Source organism: Trachurus trachurus (assembly GCF_905171665.1).
Source record: "Trachurus trachurus genome assembly, chromosome: 7".
NCBI lineage: Eukaryota > Metazoa > Chordata > Actinopteri > Carangiformes > Carangidae > Trachurus > Trachurus trachurus.
Window position 1 is genome coordinate 2,933,146 of NC_139901.1, and position 19,033 is coordinate 2,952,178.

A 19,033-nucleotide genomic window follows, 5' to 3' on the forward strand; every position below is an offset into this window, starting at 1 on the left:
AAAAAGGTAGTAATAGACTATTTAAATAAATTGTAAATTCAATGAATAAGAAATATACCCTGGAATAATATATTGTAGGACATTCTTGTGGGGTGAACAGTTCTGGTTATGTAATGTGATGTCTGGTGTATTCTTTGTACTTAAAGGTGTATAGAAATGGCCGTTTGTCCTGTTTGTCGCGCCGAGTTGTCACGAGCTGCAACACGAGTTTACCCGAGTAAGGAAAACGAATTTGATTGGTCGTTATCGAGCGGGCGGGATATTCAAAGCTTGGGGCGAGACCGAGCTCCGTGTGTGTGTGAGTGTCTCAGACGTTTGAATGACGGATGACGGATCCAATATCAGTGGCTGGTGAATCGTGTACAGGCTGACGTATAATCCGTGCGTCTGCATTATCCAATGCGGGAAAAAAAATACACACTTTCATCCCGGATTTACTCAAAAATAGAATTTTGCACAAAGTTTGGCCTACAACGTCTGATAGATGAGTTATTACACTAATTCTATGACCCAGAGTGGGCTTAAATTCAATTTTCTTTTCTGTACACCTTTAATCATGTAGTTTTTGACTAGACTATGCTGTTTGTGTATATGAAGACGTGTCACAGTGATCTGTAACAGTGACAATGTGGGGTATGTATGTTTTAATTGCACTGAGGACCCCAGGAAGAATAGCTGTCATGACACCAGCTAATGGGGATCCTAGAAATAAACCAGTACCAGTATCTTTATATTTCCAATGAAGAAACCTGGTTTCACTGCAGTCAAAGCGATGAGTCCACACTGTTTCCAGCTACAATGTCAATGTTTGAATCATGTTTTCATTTTGGATGAGAAGAACAAGACTGTCTTTGTTGGTTAATGTGACTTAGATGAAGGTGTGATAGTGTTTTAGCACAGATTTATCCAGAAATACAGGTGAGGTGAGGTGATATCTTCTTGGCCTCTTTATTTATGAGCATTTTTTAAAGCTGCACCTTTTCAATACGAGTCAACAGGCTCAGAGCAGAGAGAGCCACAGACAGAGAACAAGTCAGAAAGTGCGAACATGGTGTCAATGTGAGTCTGAACACAGGAAGAAGCACACACACACACACACACACACACTTTAGATTCTCACTCACTTTGAATCAGAGGAATCACAGCGTCTCCCTGAGCCGAGGACACCCACAGAGGACGGAGTGTCTTCTCCTTCAGGTGAAGTCCAGGTGAGAGGACGGACGCAGAGCGAAGCTGCACTCACAGATTTCCTACAACTCTGCACGATTCCCCCGGCAGACGCTGCCACTTCTCTCTTTCTCTTTCTCTCTTCCTCTTCTCTCTCTCTCACTTCCCCGCCGACGCCGTCTCACACGCTCGTACCTTCGCTCTCTCTCTCTTCCTCCCTCTTCCTCTTTCTTTTTCTCTCCATTCTTCTTTGTCTTTTCACTCGTTCAGCCCCCGCATCGTTCTTCCCTCTCTGCTTCTCTTCTCTTCTCTTCTCTTTCCTACCTCGTCCTCCACTGCCTTGCTCGTGGGCTCCTCCGTACCGACAACCTGCCCTCAGCTCAGGTCTCTGCTGTCCACCGCCGCGGCTGCAGACATGGTAATAATCCCCGTGGCAACAGCTCTCTCCCCTCGACGACCGCACGCTCTCCCTGTTGTAACAACAGCTGAGCTGCTGCTGCTTTCTCTCTCTCTCTTTATCACTTTCTCTCTCTCCCCGTCTCTCCCTCTACACCCCTCCCTCCCCACTCTTCTCTGCTTCACTCTCCCTCTTTCACTCTATCACCTTTTCCCCATCTCTCTCTCTCTCTCTCTCTCTCTCTCTCTCTCTCTCTATTGCTCCAGCTTGTTTTATCACCCCCTCTCTCTGTGACTCTCTCCCCTGTCTTTCCATCTCTTTATCATTTTCTTATCTCGGTCCTTTCTCTCCATCCTCTCCTCTCCCCTCAGTTCACATGTGCACCGACACACCTCCGTAAATTCCCCCCTTCACTTGTCTGTATTTGGACAGAAGCTGTTTAACTTCCTGTCTGCACTCGTTAAACAGAACAGAAGAATGAGTGATACGGGGTCGAGGGTCAGCTGAGGTGGAAATGTGTTGTAAATGACGGAAACTGATTTATAAATCAGTGTTCGGGGGTTATAGAGCTGATGTGCATTATGTTTGATAATATGACCAGAGCCCAGACTCCATGTCCCACACAGCATGAGGATGAAGTGATGATATTAGTGGATTGTATAGTTGTTATTTTAAACAGTGTATTATACAGCAGAAGCCCTGAGTCATTACATTTAAATGTCCATATATCCAGAGTGGTGCTGTCATGTATTGTTATTGTTAAATAAATACATCCTATATGTTGATATCAGTTGATAAATACATAAAATGATGAACATAAAAATTTTGCATGTGTGTACATAAATATCTGTATAGTATATTTTGTGACATCATATACATGTATAATTGTGTATATTTTTGTGTGTGTATAAACAATTGTATATTTTTATGTATAATTTTCTTCTTCATTTCTCATTCATTAGAAATGGTGCTTTTTAACATTTTACAGTCACAGCACTTTTAAAGAAAAAGTAAATATAGTAAGTATACATAATATACTTGTACTTAATAATATACTATTATTATATGATTTGTTATTTTATGTCATCTAAGTTTAACTTTATTCTTTAGGCAAACAAAATGATTGGCTGATAGTTTTCTTAGTGATCCTATAAAAATATAGCAGATACGACACACATACCCTTTCTGCTTTGTTGTGACATCACAAAGTTACAGAGGTATTTTAAGGCACAGTTTCTGAATAGAAGCTTTTTTGCATTCTTTCTGTGAACTGATACTTTGATACCTCCACTGTGTTAACCTTCACAGTATATAACAGAACCTAGACCTGTTTTATAATTGAAGAACATATGGACAGCTACTTATATACTATATGGGACCTTTAAGCACATTAGGCACCGTAAAGTGCAGCATGACCATGACTTGGTGAGGATGGCTCATCTTTCTTTCCCTCCAGTCCAGATGCACTGTTCCATACGATTTCTACTGTATGTCTCAAAGCTGAATACGCTGTTTCAGAAACCCTGAAGTTCTCACAAGCTGTCTGTGATACCAAACATTGACAGGTTGCAGGTCGAGAGTCGACGTGCATCCGATGCAACTCCTCATCAATAAAGCAGCAACAAAGTGACGAGAGCCATCACTCTGCTGCATCTTCAACATGCTGCGGATGAATCATTTAAACCTGGACACCATGTGCCTTGTCCAGGTCAGCGGCTCAGTATCATCCACATCATATCACCGCCTCATTTAAAACAACCTCAGTCATTCTGCTGTGTAACGGCCACAGCTGGGAGTCCAAATGAGTTCATTGATTTAAGATTGGAGACAAAAGCCAAACTCATCAGTCAGTGTCAGCTTTCATTATTCACCGAGACTGTTGGCGGCAAATTTTCTCATCCAAGAGGATTTTATATTAAACAGTATCAGCTAATTAAAGCTAACCCTAACAGCTACAGAGTTCAAGATGAAGGTGTTGGACTGAAGAATGCTGATCATTTATTTTCTCTTGAAGTCCAACAATTGCTCACTTCCCGTTTCCTCAGAACAGTTAAGTTTTAACCATGAATTATATAGACATGCTTTATCCCTGAGCCTTATTCATCCAGTTTCACGCCTGAACTTGACCAGACTTAAAACGCATCAGTGTCAGTCAGATGCATCAGATCAGAAAACATCCATACAGGCTGCTTTTCAATCTCTGTCAGTGGAAGAAAATCTCATCATGTGACTTCAGCTACAACCCACGGAAAATGATGCACACGTATAGAGTGTATACAGCCACCACTCTTGTGTGCACATATATATATATCTATTGTGATTGAATTAAAGGATAATTGCAGTATTTTTCAATCGGGAGTGATTCCTATAAATGGCAATTGTGTTTGTGTTAATCCTTTGAGAGAGATGCAGAGATTCGGGGAAACCAGGACGAGCCTCCTACAGCTTTCACATGAATGAATCATTTCAAACACAGAGTGTAGATGCCTGGAACGGCTATTATTCTGACTGGTATATTTTGTTTTCCACGAACCTGTCTGATGTTGAAGTACAGTCTCCACTTGTACTGACTCGTGACAGCGTTGTGAAAATGTTTTCTGGTTCTGTTCAGACTCTGACAGCCTCACTCACCACCTCCCTTGTGAAACAGCTGCATGTGCGTGTTGATACATGTGCAGCTCCATTGTTCATTAAAGATCAATATTATGTTAATGTAGATGGCTATGTCTTTTTTCATCATGAAGCAGGCCTAGGTCCAAGGTATCAACGTCTCAGTCCACACAGAAATGCAACCAGTCTTTATTCAGAAACTGCAGCCTTTGACCAAGCTGTCAGGATTTCTGTAACTTTGTGATGTCACAACTAAGCATTAATAATAATAATAATAATAATAATAATAATAATAATAATAATAATAATAATAATAATAATAATAATAATAATAATAATAATAATTCATTGGATTTTAATAGCATTTTCAGGGACCCAAAGCCGCTTATAAAAATACAAGAGAAGTGACAGACGAGGGGGACAGACAGAAGACAACACAAGCAGACAGGTACAACAGTAGTTAGAGGTGAAAAGTATGATTAAAGTGATACACCAACATTTTTTTTCCATGTCTTGCCTCACTCCCGAGTCCACGACAAGCAGACAGACACCATCCTTTCGACTGTGCGTGCACTAACAAGGGAGATAGAGCCGTATCGCCTGTAATTAGCTTAGCTCAAACGCTGGAAGTGTATAGGTAGTGTTAGCCTGCCTCCTCCCCGAGCTGAAATCAACAGTCAGAAGCTAATTTCATTTTAGCTCTAAACTGTGTCGTTAATTTGTCTAAATACCAGCTGTTTAAAATTTTGTTGGGACGAATTCGGCGCTACTCAAGCTAGCCGTTGTGACCAACGCACTTCCGGTTACTTTCACAAAATAAAACACCCGTTTCCCTTTAAATAGGCTACAGAAAACCATGACGATAGAATTAGTGCTTTTACTTTGAAATAGGAAGCTAAACTACCCTCGATGTAGCTAGCTTGAACAAAATAAATCGTCTTTGCTTGAACCCTCCGTTTTGACCGATCTCGTCCCGTTACCGGCATTTGACCGCTCAAGATGCCTTACCGGAGAGTTTTGTCAGTTCTGAGACCAAGATCGGTCCGTTTAGAGTTGCTGAAGAGTGTCTCTGATGACTTTAGGTGGAGGCAGGCTAATACTTCCTATACACTTCCAGCGTTTGAGCTAAGCTAATTACGGGCGATACGGGCTCTCCCTCGTTACTGCACGCACAGTCGAAAGGATGGTGTCTATCTGCTTGTCATGGACTCGGGAGTGAGGCAAGACACGAAAAAAAAATGTTGGCGTATCCCTTTAAAGAGCAGAGGGGGCTGATGGGAAGGGAGGATGGGGTAGATGAGGAGGGATTGGGAGGAGAGTATGGAGGGAAAAGGGGTGAGGTCAGGTGGTTACGGATAGGGGAGGTCGTAAACCAGAAATGTAAGCCACACCCACCCAGTTCCACCATCCAATCATGTAGGATTTGTTTTCTCCGATTGTTTATCTGACATCTGCTACTCTTATACTGGATCATTCAGAAAACAAGTCAGCCAATCAAAAGACAGACTCAGAGTCCTTTTCGGGAAAAGAGTCTTTCTAAACTGGACATAAAGACAGAGTCCGGTTCCAAAGTAAAAACTGTTCCAAGCAAACAGAGCCACAGATCAAACAGTAAACAGGAAAACAGTTGAAAGGCAGGTAGTGTTTGAAGAGAGTTTTCTGCTGCTTTAATGAGCTGCTCTGAAAAAGCACACGTTTCTGCCAGATTTCAGCTAATGACTGAAACCAGACATGAAAAAAAATGCTGGGAACGAACTGGGAATACCGGGAATATGCATTTAATAGACACTCTGCCCATCTGCTGACACACACACACACACATACACACACACACACACACACTGCACTTCTAACATGAATAGAACATGAAGACAGAAGCATCATCTAAATACAAGACCTCATTTACACACATTTACACACCACGTCCTCTCCTTCCCTCCCTCTATCCCTCCCTCCCTCCATCATCCACCCCTCTCTTCCATATTTACCCTCCACCACTGACTCCACCCACTGCCTCATTTACACATCTACCCATCTCTTTAACACTCCCATCCTCCCTCCTGCAATATCCATCTGCATCACCCTTCACCTCATTTACACGTCACTTTACTTGTTTCATGTCCCACCCATCCATGCATCAAACAGTCCACACATCCACATCTTCAGGCTCCACATGGATGTGAGCAGATTTACTATTAACTGCAGCCGTTAAAAGAGAAAGGTGGATAGGAACAAAAGAATGTGACTCTATCTTCCACCTGTTGTCTTTAACTGAAAAAAAGAAAAAAGAAACCTTCAAAAGAAATAGTCAAGAAAATGGGAAATCAATGAGTGGAAAGAGTCCAAAAATGAAATGAAATCCTGTGGATAGGATCCAGTAAATGAAATAAAGATGGACGTAGCCGGCCTGAGATCACCTTGGCACTGCCTGACTCCGCCCTAATACTGGCTAATTTAAATAACGGACAAAGACGAGGCCCGAGACATTAGTGCTATACTGTAAAACAAAGCAACGCTGTAGCAGCGCACATTCTGACTGAGGAAGAGCAAGAAGTCACAAGAGTATTGCATTCAAAAGTTAGTTTTTAAATTGAGACATGAATAATACAAAAAAAACAAGCTCCTCATTTCCTCAAAAACCCTGATCGGAGCACCCCTAGTTTTCTTGAAAGCATGCTGTACACATTTCTGATGTTAAAGCGATAGTTCAACATTTTGCAAACTGGCCCATTGCCATAATCCCTATAGTCATAGCAGTAGGTTCGTTACCTTTAATTGTCGGTGTAAGCTGTTTTTAGAACAGCGGAGCAGAGTCGTGAGCTGCTCAGAGCTACGCTACGGAGGCTCATGGGATTTCTTGGTTTCCCTCATCAAACTCATCAAATACACAATCCAACAACTCCAAAACGCTCTGGTGGACAAGTTGTGACCTGCACATTCACCACACTATGAGATTATAATGGAACGTTATGAGACAGAGTTGTTTTAGAGGTAAATTCATGCAAAACCGCTGGTGTGTGTTGCCTTCAGGGGCAGTTTTTCAGTTTGTCTCTGTATTTGCCTCTAAAACAACTCTGTCTCGTAACGTTCTGTTATTATCTCATAGCGTGGTGAATGTGCAGGTCACAACTTGTCCACCAGAGCGTTTTGGAGTTGTTGGATTGTGTTTTTGATGAGTTTGATGAGGGAAACCAAGAAATCCCATGAGCCTCCGCATAGCTCTGAGCAGCTCGCCGCTCAGCTCCGCGGTTCTAAAAATAGCTTGCACCGACAAATAAAGGTAACGAACCTACTCCTAAAACTATAGGGCCAATTTGCCAAAATGTTGAACTATCCCTTTAAGTTCGATATTTTAGGGTGGTAGTCCATGGGGCTGGACTCACTGTTGGAGCCAGACTCTAGTGGTCATTAGAGGAGCTGCAGAAATATAATAACCAATGAAATAGTGTTTGTCACCACAAGCTTATTTTTTCTATACTGTAGGCAACATAAATGTAGTCAGGAGGAGACAGGGTGGAGGCATCTGGCTATTAGATGTGTTAAGACAGTTGGACCCTTCTCCACCTCGCCCCTGAGGAAATATCTATTGCTTTATTTCCATTTAATTGGTTCTGAATATTCATCGTCCCCAGAGGACGAACCCCACAGCTGCAGCAGCAATCACAAGTAAAACCCACTTGTGCAGAGTCAAAGTCGAACAGCAGACGACCATGAAATGCGGTGAGGTCATTTCAGCTCCTCAGAGAGAGACTTAAACGGAGAGCGGAGGCCGTGTGAGGCTAATGTTAGCTAATGCTAGCTCCACACAGATTCCCTGAGTTAAAATGTAACTAAAACGTGTTGAAGCGGTGTCATTGTTACGCTGGAGGACAACAACTCATCTCTGACAGACTCACAGAACCGTCGTGAATCAGTTAGATCTGATTAAATCTGCACGTTGTTGAATTATTAGTTGATGGCGGGAGTTTCGTTAAAAAGGAGGTGGAGGAGCGTCAAAGAGAGGAGCGGCTGAGCGGAAGATGGAAGAGAGAGAAGTGTGCGAGTTATCTGACTAATGAACTCCTCTTATCTCTCTCCGCTGAGAGGGCGACAGGCAGAGGCTCAGATGGAGACGCTGACAGGGAGATTGATAGACAGGCTTTTGTCCTCGGGTGAGAAGCTGCTCCCACGTCTCACAAACTGAAACTGATGAAATAAAATGCTAATGAAACAACTCTCGCAGCCGAGGGACTAAACGCAGCACTTCTGCTGTTTACTGTGAGTCACAGCGACTACACAACCACTGATTGCTGCTCCGACAGAGGAGGAGGAGGAGGAGGAGGAACGGGCCTTCAGCAATGTCTGCTGTGATGGAGATCAGAGACCTTGACCGAGGTGGACCACATCAACTACAACCTCATCAGGCAGAACAATTGTGTGTGTGTGTTTGTTTGTGTGTGAGCTGACAGTAGGTAATTACTATCTCCATTGCAAAGCTGTCATCATGTTAAACACTCATCTCTAACACACACACACAATTGAGACGTATCGGGAAAGATGAGTTTTAAAGCTGAAGCTGGACGCAGCCTAAGAGGCTTTTGGTTAATTACAGTCTGATTATTTGATTATAGTAGTGGGGATGTCACAGTTTTATTTGTGTGATTATTGTCAGAGAAATAATCACAGTACCATGATTATCCTGATTATTATGCATTAATTAATTTCACAACACTATGAATGTGTAAAATCAAATACAGTCAAATTATAATGACATTACTAATAGTATACACAAAATATAACGGAACGGAACGTTACGAGACGGAGTTGTTTTAGAGGTAAATGCAGAGACTGCTTGCTGAAAAACTGTCCCTGACAGTAACGTACAGCAGCGGTTTTGCATGAATTTACCTCTAAAACAACTCTGTCTGGTAACGTTCTGTTATTATTTCATAGCGTGGTAAATGTGCAGGTCACAACTTGTCCACAAGAGCGTTTTGGAGTTGTTGGATTGTGTATTTGATGAGTTTGATGAGGGAAACCATGAAATCCCATTAGCCTCCGTAGCGTAGCTCTGAGCAGCTCACGGCTCTGCTCCGCCGTTCTAAAAATAGCTTGCACCGACAAATAAAGGTGACGAACCTACTGCTATGACTATAGGGGTTATGGCAATGGGCCAATTTGCCACAATGTTGAACTATCCCTTTAAGTATCTATTAATATAGGATCAGTTATTAATCCTCCAGGGGAAATGTTTAAAATATTTAAGTCATTAATTGTCATCTTTACCAAAAGTTTTTTTTTTTTTCTTACAAATGACACGCTAACGTTTTAAATTCTTACCAATTCTTTGTTATGTTGGGTAAATTGACATTCATGTAATTTAATGAACGAAAACAAAGTTAAAAAAGTGGTCTGCCTGTATGGTTTCAACTATCTTTTTGGGGAAAGTGGCGGTATAGGAATCTTTGCGATTAATTAATTGTGGTGTTTAATACCGTGATTAATTGTGAAAACAAGCGATCGTGACATCCCTATAGTAGTTATCAAAGTTGTTTTTTTTTTTTTTTTTTTGAGTTGGTTATAGTTTTGTTGCGTCAGTGGAGACCTGGGGAGTGAACATCGCTCTTAGCTCTCATCCTCATCTCACCATCACCCTCTCTGTCAGATCTGCACTGTTTCCTGATGCTTTGTCTTTTTTTAACAAGTGCAGCCAATATAGAAATGCGTTTGTTGTGGGGTTGAAGAGCAGAGAGAAATCAGCTCCGCTGCTCTGTATTCTCCACAGTTACTGCTGCACTGATTTGGCTGATTGAGTCCTTGCTGTGTGTGTGTGTGTGTGTGTGTGTGTGTGCACGAGCAGGAGCTCCTTTCAGGCGAACAACAAAAGAGCTTTCAGATTCAAATCCAGTCCTACAACACAGATGATGGAGAGAGTTCAGAAAAGGGGACACAGGAGAGAGAGAAAGTCCGACTGGCTAAAAGAACATCTCCCTCTCAACTCTTTTCAAGTGACATCGTCATGGCAACCATGAATGATGCCGATTATCATTGACTAATGGAGATGAAAGAGCAGCCACCGATACACAGACAGTATCTATGTATGTATCTATCTATCTATCTATCTATCTATCTATCTATCTATCTATCTATCTATCTATCTATCTATCCATCCATCTATCTATCCATCCATCCATCCATCCATCTCTCCATCCATCTATCCATCTCTCCATCCATCCATCCATCTATCCATCCATCCATCCATCTTTCTTCAGTTAAAGGACCTGACTCACCAAAATCAGTTGGGAGCTTGAATAGAGAACGATTCACTCAAATCCAGAGGTTGTGAGACATGTGAGTTGTTTAAGGTGGTGAGAGGCCTGAGCCCAGCTGTGTAAATGGTTTTCCACAGTACACATGCTGTTGTGCGACATGTTCCTTCATCACCATGAACATACACTGTAGTTTAGTTTGATCCCGCACACACAATCTGTCCAGCTGCCCTCAATGCTCACCAGATTAATCCACAGCTGAAAGTAGTCCCTACCAAAAGCTCTACTTCCTCGTTCCTGATCATTTTTATTATGAGAAAGTCAAACCCAACTTTTCCGACCCTCAGATTCAACCGGCTTTCCAAACACGTCAAAAGGAATCCACTCCCCTCAGACCTGCACATTCTCATTCTGTTTATTTCAGACCATTGTAACAGAGTTGTTTCTACAAATTGTTGATGCTGATTGGTCTGAAAGCTTCTCCTCCCACCGCAGTGTGAGAGACGCACCGAGGCTGGGTCTGTCACATCAGACCGGGCCTGTCGGCTCGTCTGCTGCTAGAGGAGGAAGAGGAAACTGACACTGAACAACAGTGGTGTTTGGGGGATGTGTGAGAGAGTGTGTCTCGCTGTCTGGACTCTGTACATCACCCACCACAAGACTGAATAACAACTGAGCCACAACTCATTATTTCCTCCAGTGAACATTCATTCACATTGAGACTCTGAGTATTACAACTAGTCCTTTAATCTGAACAACCATCTGAGAGAAGAAGCCCCCACCCACCCATACACCACGGTACAGTAGATAGTAGTAACCTTTGTTATCATGGCTACAATAATAGACCACACACATAATATGACGAGACTGGCATGCCTGCCTTCATTGCCATGGTTACTGTAATGATGGTCAGGGCTGGGCTAGGTTTAGGAGAAGATAAGGATTTGGGTTAGAATAACTAGGCCTACTTCTTCAACAGAAGTCCGCCTACGGAAGAGGATAAGGGTCACTGTGGAAAAGTGAATTCTGACTTTTTTTCTCAGAATTCTCACTTCAATCTCAGAATTCTGGCTTTAAACTCAGAATTCTGACTTAATTCTCAGAATTAAGACATGGCCATGGAGCATCGTAACCACATCGCATCACTGACCTCTGGGCTCATTTCTTAAATGTGTCTCAACTCAAAAAAAGATATCATGTTTTAATGAACGCAATACGGAAGCTTGTATTTAGTATTGAAACTGTGTATTTAATAGTTCACACTCTAACACCCCTCACACTACCCAGGGGCTGATAAACATCCGTCTCTTTTCACAGGTCGTCAGCTTTAAGTTCAGCTGTGAACATACCCAGGATGCATCTGAGATCTGATAACTCAGACCACACCAGGAAGTGGTCTGGGGCCACATGGTGCCATGTTCTTTTAGCACTTTGAATGAAGCCGTTTATAGTTTATAATGAACCAAAAATATTTAACTATTTCAAATTGATAAAACCTTGTTTCACTGTAAGAGCTGTGCATGAAGCCCTCAGTGTCCCACTAGGCTCTCTCAATCCAATTCAATTCAATTATTCTCTCTCTCTCTCTCTCACTGTCACTCTGACAGCATACAAAGGAAGTGAAAATCTAATCTCAAGTCATTGAAGAGGCATTTTAAAGCCAGGTGTGAACTGTTGCACAGTATCATGTAGACTAGAGTTTGCAATTGCAGACCCACGTTAATGCAGATGTGATGCGGTCCTCAGCTGTGGAACATGGCAGTGAATGGATCTGAATGGAACATCCAGAATGAAGGTTAATTTCTACCTTTTAAAGAGTTTAAAGGGATAGTAGCATTTTTTTTAAAGTGGGGTTGTATGATCTACAAATAGCCCTTAAGTACTTTAATTGCAGTAGAAGACTCTCTACACTCCTCCCGTTAGCAATGCCAGCCCATAGCCCTGCCCAGAGATTTACAAAATACATTGTTGTGAATGGACCCAAAGAAACGGCCTAAAATAGGTTTTACGTGAAAAAAAATACACAGTTCCATTGTTCGCTATAATATAATTTTTACCTAACCTAACCAACTCACGTATCCCTCCACCCAGGGTTAGCGCCCGCCGATCAGCAGTTGGTTAGCTCCAAATAAAAACTGCGTTTTTCCTGCACATTCAGGGGCTGGAAAAAATTTGGGTCCATTCACAACAATGTATTTTGTAAATCTCTGGGCAGGGCTTTGTAGATCATACAACCCCACTTTAAAAAAAATGCTACTATCCCTTTAAAGCATTTCAGAACTTTTTTGCCAGGAGGGTTTTAAAGACTGAATGGATCAAACGGATCATCACTGATTCTCATGTGTAAAATCAGTGAGGACTGACCACAGTCAGCCTCTCACTGAGGTGTAGTCAAGCTCCTCAGGTTTGGATGAAAGAAGAAGGAGATGGATAGATGCTCAGCTCAGAGCTGACGTGGCTCCTGGCCCTCCGCTGTGCAAAACCTTTCAACTGATAAAAACCCTACATATAAAAAAGAGTTCCCCGCCGAATTTGTGTTGCTTTGCATCGTCGCACAGCGTGAAGCGAAGTGCAAGACCAGCAGTTATCCTCCTCAGGCTGCGGCGCAGGTGATCGGCTCCACGTCGAGGGTCACGTGATCCCCGGGCTGAGCCAGCAGCTGAGTTCTCACATCAACACATCCAAGCCGCTCCAAAGGTTTTAAATGTATAAGCTACATCAAACGGCAGAAACATGAACAGCACGCTCAGATTTCAACTTCTGATCGTGTAAAGCGGAGGAGGAGGAGGAGGAGGAGGAGGAGGAGGAGGAGGAGGAGGAGGAGGAGGAATGGGAACGTTTCCAGCTTGTGCAGTGACTGAGCCACTGAGGCGCCTCAGAAACAAGATCCACTGAGAGAGAGAGAGAGCAATGGCACGCCACAGCCTACTGGGCCTCTGGCATCATTTGGCCAAGTGTGTATGTGTGAATGTGTGTGTGTCTGTGTGTGTGTGTGTGTGCGCCTCCCGCAGTCAGCCTTGTTGCCAGCAGCAGGCTGAACTAATCAGTTAGCGGACTAGCTGCAGCGCTGCTTGACCTTCTGACCTCTGGCTGCTCTGTCAGACACATTCAAACATGAAAACAACATAACCTGCAGAGCGCGCACACACACACACACACACACACACACACCACACATACACCGATTCACACACGGCTACTGCTGCTGCACAACACACAAAACAACACAAACCATCAGCTGTGTAAAAGCTTTTTCACACATCAAATGTACCCAAATGTAACCATGGATACAGATGAGAAACACACACCTCAGTGGTTTGTGTGTAAATGTGTGTGTGTGTGTGTGTGTGTGTTTTGATGATGGATGTGGTGACTAACCAGTTGTAGCGGTCCGACAAACCAAAGAATTCATCACACACACACACACACGCACACAGAGCAATTACTAATTGGTTTTGTGTGAGAGTGTGTGCGTGTGTGTGCGTGTGTTACCTTGTGCAGATGCTCTGGAGTGTAATCAGTGTTTGACAGTGTTGAGCTCAGCAGAGACCTGAAACAAACACAACAGAGACACAACATCAGTAAACAGCACAAACAGAGTGAGGTTGCCGTGACAGCGCCCCCTGCAGTTATGACGGGAGTGGAAATGTTCTACTTTGACCGTTTCCAAGGTCAACGATTAACAGTCGCAACACGTCCCAGCAGCAGCAGCTCCACTGCTGTGTGTGTGTGTGTGTGTGTGTGTGTGTGTGTGTGTGTGTGTGTGTGTGTGTGTGTGTGTGTGTGTGTGTGTGTGTGTGTGTGTGTGTGGTGGGTGCGTTCAGGCACAGTACTTAATGTAGTTCGCCATGATGTCGTTCAGAGAACAGAGAAGCTAAAATGTGAGCAGTTACTTTGAAAGTTGTGTGAGACAGAACTTAAAAGACATGACTGAAAAAGTTTCATGTCATCCAGCTCAACTTAAAGGGATATTTCAACATTTTGGCAAATTAGCCTATTGCCATAATCCCCTATAGTCTTAGGAGTTACCTTTAATTGTCGGTGCAAGCTGTTTTGAGATCAGCGGGGCAGAGACGCAAGCTGCACAGTATTTCCACGTTTCCCTCATCAAACTAAATACACAATCCAACAACTCCAAACTTCACCACGCTATGATGGAAATGGAACGTTACGGGACAGCGTTGTTTCCGAGGCAAATGCGTTGCCGGAACTACATTTCAGAATCTGCTGCTGGGTGGAGTGATTTCAAAAGCAAGCAGTTCTGAGTATTTGCTTTATGTGTTATAATGTTATGTAATACGTTATTATTTCATAGCTGTGCAGGTCACAACTTGTCCACCAGAGTGTTTTGGAGTTGTTGGATTATTTAGTTTGATGAGGGAAACGTGGAAATACCATGTAGCTCGCGTCGCTGCCCTGCTGATCTAAAAACAGCTTGCACCGACAATTAAGGAACCTACTCCTAAAACTATAGGGATTATGGCAATAGACAAATTTGCCAAATTGTTGAAATATCCCTTTAACCTGCCGATAAAAACCATGTGATACAACTGAAAGCAGAAAAATAGAATTAAATGATGGCTGAGATCGTTTTGTCAGATATAGTCACCTCATATTCATTGACAAAAGCAGGTTGTGCCCAAAAAGACAACAACATTAACATTAAACAACGTTAAGACTTTTATGGTGCGTTAAACTTGGAAGTTGGATTTTATGAGTACCAAGTTTCTCACATCAACAGAAACCAGCCACCGAGTCTGGTTCTTTTGTCCCACCGACAGTTTAGCTCTTCTTTGCTCTTTTGTTGCTTTTCTGCACATAAAGTGTTGTTATCTGCTGGCCTAGCTAACAATGCTAACAACAACAACAACAGCTGATACAAAGGTTGCTTTTCTGGCTCGGTACCAGCTCCTAACTGGAACATGGTCAACATGGACACAACAGGAATCATTCCCTCCAAACAAACGTAAAAATCAACAGCAGCTCTCCAGCCTGTAAAACATGCTGCAAAAAAGTAGCAGCTCACCACATGGCTGTGTAAAGGTACTGTAAATGCACAGTAACTGGGTTAAATTCGGTTTATGTCAAATGTAACATTGAATTAGTAGGAAATGTTAGTGTCATTTGCAATTAATTGTGTTGTGTAGGGGTGTGCCAAAATATCAATCCACATAAGAATCGCAATTCTCATTTAATACGATTCAGAATCGATATAAAATGTCCCAAAATCGATTTTAAAAAATAAAAAAATGAAACAAATCTGCTGGCTGTCGGTCTCCATTTCCTTAGAATTTAAAAGGCAGCATGTTTAACTGCACTATTTTTTTTAATAAAGAGGCACTTTTAATTTTGTTACTTAAGCAATATGTGATATTGCTTTTATGCAACAGTTTCAACAATTCCATCTAAGCATGGATAAATGTTTAAAACTAAATAAATAAAGACGCTTTAGTCATTCTGTCTTGCAAAGCAGACTGGAGTAGATCATGAGGATCCTTTGCACACCGATAGACTGAAGCAGAAATCATTAGGAATCAAATCGATTTGAATCGAAAATCGATTTTGAATCGAATCGTAGCCCCAAAAATCAGATGCGAAAAACCAAACATGTCTGGATAGGTCTGCAGTTTGTGTGCAAACATGATTGACACAGTGACAGTTGTATTCCTTGTTCATAGCCTTAAAGATAAAATGCTGGATAAACTGACTTTTTGGTCTTTCAGTTACTTATTCTACACGTAACTACAGTAGCAGCTAAATCAGCTCCTGATGGAGAGGAAAAAGAAATCACTGAATACAGTGTTTTATCCCAAAGTGTTGATACAGGTCATACGTTGTCACTGTGTGAGACCTTCAGGGACCCTCCCTCCCAACACTCTCTGTGGATTTCTTTTCCAGACAAAGCAGGCCTCACTTTGTCTCCACACAGTTTATTTTAGATCCAGTCCTTTCATGCGGTTTCATGTCGTTAACGTTTAATGGTGTGATCGTGTTCCAGCTCACAGGTCTGATTCAGCGAATCTCCGTCGACAGAAAAACACTTGTCGTGTTCGTGTTTCCTCTTGTTTAGAACGTGTGAACTGTGACCGGCCCGCAGCCCGAGGCATGTAAATGTTTTCCTGTTGCACCAACTAAAATAGACTCACGTTACAGGCTCATTAGAGCTCAGCTGTGAGACCAACCTGTCCACGCTCAGTGGTTCCAGACCTCCAGTAGCTTTATGTTTCACGGGGAAATAATCCAGTTTGTTTTCTGCACACCTCCTGAAGCCTTCAAGACTTCTTGTTTAAAATACAGTGCCTTGCAAAAGTATTCCTACCCCTTGAACTTTCCCACATTTTGTCACGTTACAACAACAAACTTAAATGTATTTTATTTGGATTTTATGTGATAGACCAACACAAAGTAGGCCTAGAGCATTATTGTGAAGTGGAAGGAAAATACATACATGGTGATACATGGTGTTTCTTACAAATAAAAATCTGAAAAGTGTGGTGTGCATATTCGCTGCAATTACAGCTGCAAGTCTTTCAAGGTGTGTCTCTACCAGCTTTGCACATCTATAGACTGACATTTACGCCCATTTTTCTTTGCAGAACGGGTCCATGCCTATGTTCCCACAGCCTTATGTTCCCACAGCCCTATGTTCCCACAGTTCTAAGATTTTTCTCAAAATTAGGCCCTATGTTCCCACTGGACTCTCTCTACCTATCTGGACTCTATCTATCTGGCCTGTCTAGCCTCTACCGGGTCTTTTTACTAAACTTAACCAACTCTTTTCTTCATTGCCTAAACCCAACCAATGGTGGGACCAAAGGGCTGTGGGAACATAGGGCCTAATTTTCAGTGACAACAAAAGTTAGAAATGTGGGAACATAAGGCTGTGGGAACATAGGAATGACCCCTGCAGAACAGCTCCAGTTGAGTCAGATTACATGGAGAGCATCTTGCTACAGATTCTCAGTAGGATTCAAGTCTGGACTTTGACTGGGCTGTTCTAACACATGGATATGCTTTGATGTAAACCAGTCCATTGTAGCTCTGGTTGTGTGTTCAGGGTGGTTGTCCTGCTGGAAGGTGAACCGCCGTCCCAGTCTCAAGTCTTTTTCTGCCTCCTTATGTTTTTATATGCTTTTACACTTCTATCTCATTCTTTCTGCCACACATAGCCTAGTGTGTTGCATGTAGGACAAAAAGTTCAATTTTGGTCTTTGATTTGTAAAAGATCTTGAACACCATGAATCATTATTCCTATGGTTTAACTTTAGATCTTCACCTCATCACTCCATGCTCTTGAAATACTCCTAGTCGTCCCAGTCGTGGAAGATTTTACACACTGGACCTTTAAAATGCCAGTTGAATGAGCCCTTTCTGATCACTAATTGCGGTTTTCCACCAACAATAACAATTCATCTTCATTTTTTTCATCAGGAAGCATCGACAGCAATAAAAACGTTGTTAGGCAAATGATGCAATCACATGGTAATAATTCATGTAAAGCCTCTATTATACAGGTCAGAAAACTCTTTCTGCTTTAAATGGGCTTTTGTCAGCAGTTTGAAAAGGCAAACTCTGCTTTTAAAGACACACACACACAGACAAACACACCGAGAAAAAACACACCCCCTGATGGTCGGTAAGTTGGCACGGCGATAGTGACACCACGGTAACAACTGCTACTGCTCATCCACCACCTGAGACTGTATCTGTGTGTTTGTGTGTTGTAATTACTCCAGTGAGGCAGTATGCCAGAGATGCAAGCCTTTGGGGAAACACACACACACACACACACACAAATGCATGCACGCACACACACACACGGCACGCACACACACAGCTCCACAGGTAGAGTAATGGAACAGTAAATCAATATGGTGACAGGAAGTTGGCGCAGCTGACAGGAAATGGAGAATCTCTTCAGGCAACTCTTCTTCTCTACTCTGCACCACTTCAGTGTGTGTGTGTGTGTGGGGGGGGGGGGGGGGGCTATTCTAACTATTTGCAGCAAAAACCTTTTTCCTTATTGGATCATTGATTGGTTCATTAAACCTGAATCAACCTGTGAAGATTGTCATCATCTCCTGTGTGAAGGTCAGTGGACTTCCTTCCTCTACCTGGGTCACTGCATCTGTGTTTTGTAACTGTTGTGTTCAGTATTATTAAAGGTCCCATATTATGAAAAACAGTTTTTTTCTTGTCTCTACATACATAAACTGGTCCTCCCTGAGCCTACCAACTCCTAGAATGAGGAAAGCAAACGGGTCCTGCATCGACTCTGCAGCCCACCGACTGGTAAAACGGTGCTCATACAGGCTGTTCAGACTCAGCTCCTGTGGTGATGTCACAACGGGAGTGAGGCCGGACCCTCAGCGTGATCATACGCCTACCACGTCTATTTCTATGGCTGCAGAAACTCCTGAGCTAAATTGATGAAATACCAACCAATTTTAAGTCATAAAGTGGCAATAATCTTTGCCGTGTACAGTAACCATGCTACTTAAAGGTGCAGGCACAGAAACAGCTTGTTCTCAGTAGAGCTCATTTGAGCGACTTTTAGACAGCCGACATTCAGGACCACGGATCAGTTTGGGGCAATACATTTAAAATACAG

The 19,033-nt window shown here is 42.5% G+C and overlaps 1 protein-coding gene across 5 annotated transcripts in view; it reads right to left on the minus strand.

Moving 5' to 3' along the window:
• Positions 1 to 19,033, minus strand: part of LOC310988837 (extracellular sulfatase Sulf-2-like) — a gene marked incomplete at its 3' end in the record, with an annotated part of 106,831 nt that overhangs the window by 49,331 nt on the left and 38,467 nt on the right. For 3 of the 5 annotated variants that reach the window (XM_083975607.1, XM_083975610.1, XM_083975611.1), the window contains exon 2: positions 13,915 to 13,972. The exons of 1 other annotated variant lie outside the window; for it this stretch is intronic. Of the gene's footprint in view, positions 1 to 1,124; positions 1,421 to 13,914; positions 13,973 to 19,033 lie in introns of those variants that run through there. One more of the 5 variants, XM_083975609.1, reaches the window with a different exon arrangement.